Genomic DNA, 3,977 nt, shown 5'->3' on the forward strand with positions numbered 1-3,977 from the left:
TGGGAGAAAATATTTGCAACTATGCATATGACAAAGTTTGAAAATTGAGAAGCTATAAGTACTTAATTCAACAAGGAAGAAATAACCTCATTAAAAACTGGGCAAAATACATGAATAGACACTTCTCAAAGAAAGACATACAAGTGGCCAAAAAACATGAAGAAATGCTCACCATCACTAATCATCAGAGAAATGCAAATCAAAACCACTATGAGACAGCATCTCACACTAGTCAGAATGGCTACTATCAAAATGCCAAAATAACCGATACTGAGGAGGCTGTGGAGTAAAGGAAACATTATACACTGTTGGTTAGAATGTAAATTAGTTCAGACACTGTGGAAAGCAGCTCAGAAATTTCTGAAAGAAGGTGAAACAGAATTACCATTTGACTCAGAAATCTCACTATTGGGTATATACCCAAAGGAAAATAAAGTGTGCTACTAAAAAGACATGCACTTGCAAGTGCACTATTCATTATCGGAAAGACACAAAATTAACCAGTCTGTGAATGGTGGATTGGATAAAGAAAATGTGGTACATGTACACCCTAGAATATTACACAGCCAAAACAAAGAATGAAATCGTGTCTTTGCAGCAACATGGATGCAGTTGGAGGCCATTACTCTAAGCAAATTAATGCAGAAACAGAAAACCAAATACCTCATTTTTTTCTACTACAATTGAGAGCTAAACATTGGGTGCACATGGACATAATGTTGGGAACAATAGACACTGGGGACTCCTAAAGGGAGGAGTCAGGGACAGGGCAAAATTGAAAAACTACCTATCAGGTACTATGCTCACTGGGTAATGGGATCACTCATACCCTAGACCTCAGCATCATGTAATATACCATGTAAAAATCTTGCATGTGTATCCCCTGAATCTAAGTAAAAGTCAAAAGTTACAAAAATGAACAAAAAAACCTATTGTGGAAAATATCTTTAAACTTAAAAATAAATTACTTGATAAAGGAACATACTATTTTTAATCTCTTTTTTCATTTGATATATCCACATTTTGATGTTTTTAATACCAAATTTTAACTTGTGTTTTTGCAGTTTGTATTTTTTCAGTGTTAATATATATGCTCAAATTATCTTGGAATTTTTTTCCTACTACGAATTTCTTATGCTTGGTTTTCATTGTCTAATTAATTAAGAGTCTCTTGTATTTAGACACCCACACATTAGTACATATAACTCATACAAATGTTGGGGGGGGGTTGTTAATTATAATGAAGTATTTTATATTTATATTTGCAAGTAGATACAGTCACATTTGTCAAAAGAAAAAGAATAGGCTCACTTGAATAACTGTGCTATTTCTGTCAGGTTTCTCACTGAAAAGACAGATACACTCAAGCTGTCAACAATTTAGTAACAGACTGCTTTCAACTGTGGAGACAAAATCTGGTGAATCCGGCAGGGAGAATGCAGTAGGATTGAGAAAAGATCATCATCAGGGTCCTGAAGGAGCAAAGAAATCATGCAGCTGCCAGAGCCTAGAGAGTGCCTGAATGGAGAGTGTTGCCTGAACAGGGTTGTTAATTCCCTGGATGGGGACATGACCAATCTCCAGCAGCCTGTTTGGTAGAGATCCCTGGGATTCAATACCCAAGTTTCAACCTCTGTACTCTGCACGCTCCAATACAGCAAATGCAAGTGGAATCCAGGGAACGAGGAGCCCTTCGATGTTGCCTACAAGATTTAGCATGCTAAGACACAGAACAAGGGGGGGAAAGATGGTGAGTGAATAAAAGCCAGCAAATCGAAGATAACTAATCTTTTTTTTTCTCAAATAAATTTCAGTTCTGTTTCATCCAAAATATCTTCTCAAATCAAATTAATTTATACTACCTAAATTTGATACAAAAGTAGGGAACTCTTTTCATGAATGTAACTCCGTTTACTTGAATTTCTACTTACACGACATTTCAGAACCTATTTTGTCTTTTGAGGAAGTATTTCAATGTTAGTTAACACAGCATATATACAAACACCATTGATATAGAACATGTAAACTTTATCATTTTTTTCTTATAATTTAAGTTTCCAAAATTCAATAGCCTATAATACAGAGTCAAATTTCTTGGGGTTAATGAAAAGTAATATTTTTGTTAGATAATAGTGTCACAAAAAAACTCAAAATAAACGTAATGGATCTTCTGTGGTAGATAATTAACTACACAATGTAGTTTTTGTACCAAAAGATCCAGCAGTAGTCATCTTCTAAGAACTCTGTCTGCAAGAAAAATAACTTTCCCCCTTTTGTTTGAGAATGAGAGAATGAATGTCTGACAGGAGCTAATCATCATTCACTTTATATCAATTTACTATAGATTTTTACTGTACTTTTAATTCAGGATGTTTCAGCCTATTTCCTTTTATATATTAACTCATAACTGAAATATGCTTAAAATAATGAGAAAAGCATATCTCGGATTTTTATAATTGCTTTATGAACCTATAAGGAATTGAAAAAGTACCAATAACATAATATAAAAAAGCATAACAAGTTTTAGGAAAAACATGAATTCTCATTTTTCTTATAGGATTTTTACCAGTGATTTACATATTAATATTTAATTTCTTAAATTTTCAAAATAGCTTTTCAAATTTTCCTATAAAAGTAATATTATTTTCACATGGAAATAAACCATTGTCTTTGATGAGTTTTCTGAGATGTAGTTTAGGGATATATAATACAGTAAAAATTTCCCAGACTATACACACATTGAACATACATCGATAGTATAAAACACTACCTAGTTGGCACATAGAAACAGTAAATAAACATAAAATTATCTATAAGAATCTAGCAAAATATATAACAACGAAATGTACAAAAGCAATTCAGAAATGTAATAAATACAGACTTGAGTAAGTCCTTGGTATACATTAAATAAACATATTTTAGCAATATCTATAAACGTTCATTCCTCGTGTATCCATGTACAGATTCACACACACAGAGTATGTTTGTATATGTATCCCTGTACACATAGTGTGTGTGTATATATACATGTACACACACAGAGTTTTGGGAGCCTTAGGGTGTCACTATTCCAGCTGAAACTTCTGTGGTGGTGGCGCCTTTTCCCGAGTTTTTGCCCACTCAGCTCATTCCACCCACACGGCCTGGCAGGCTGTGCTCGGCTAGCACTACCATCCCGGATCCTATGCCAGCCAAGGGTGAGCCAGGCACGCAGCCGAGTGAGCATGGAGTCCAGCCACTGCACACAGCCAAGCACGCCAGCTGCTGTCGTGGGGTGGGCAGTTCCGGGCGCCGGCACAGGCGCCAGCTCCATGCAAAGCTGCCGCTGGATCAGGTGGCTGCAGTCACCGCAAGTGACTTCCACTGCGGGCCAACGCATCTGGATAAGGGGAATGCAGCGGTGCCTGGAAGCTTGGAAACGCCAGGAACCTCAAAGTCCCAAAGAGGGTGTCATTGCCGTGGCTCGGAGAGACCCCTAGGTCTGGGGTCCCCGAAGAGCCGCAGTTCTTTTCTCCCTCTAGTTGGCCGCAAGGTGAGGAGCAGGCGGTGCATTTCAGCCCTGTTTGTGTTACAGCTTTCAGTCCCGCTACTCAGTGGCCAGAGCTCTTGTTCCACGTCCAGGAAGAACGAGGTGGGTGGGCAAGGTGGGGAGGAGTTTCATTGAGCGACAGAACACCTCTCAGACTAAACTGGGCAGCTCCTTCCCGTAGCTGAGAGCCCCAACGCCCGAGTCTGGCTTGTCTGGGGTTTTTTATGGGTTCAGAAAGGAGGAAGTGCGTGTTGATTGGTCCACGGGCAGCCATGGGTGGGCACTGAAAAAACACCATAAATTCTCACTCCAGGCCATGGATTCCACCCAGAACTGACATCCTGGCCTCCAGGCTTCAGGCCATCATTGGCTTGAAGGTGGGGCTTCACCAGGGACCCTCCCCTTCCTGCCTAGTAGCCTATCTGCCTCCTGGGCTGACGTGTCAGCC

Source organism: Macaca fascicularis, chromosome 2 (assembly GCF_037993035.2).
Source record: "Macaca fascicularis isolate 582-1 chromosome 2, T2T-MFA8v1.1".
NCBI classification, from domain to species: Eukaryota; Metazoa; Chordata; class Mammalia; order Primates; family Cercopithecidae; genus Macaca; species Macaca fascicularis.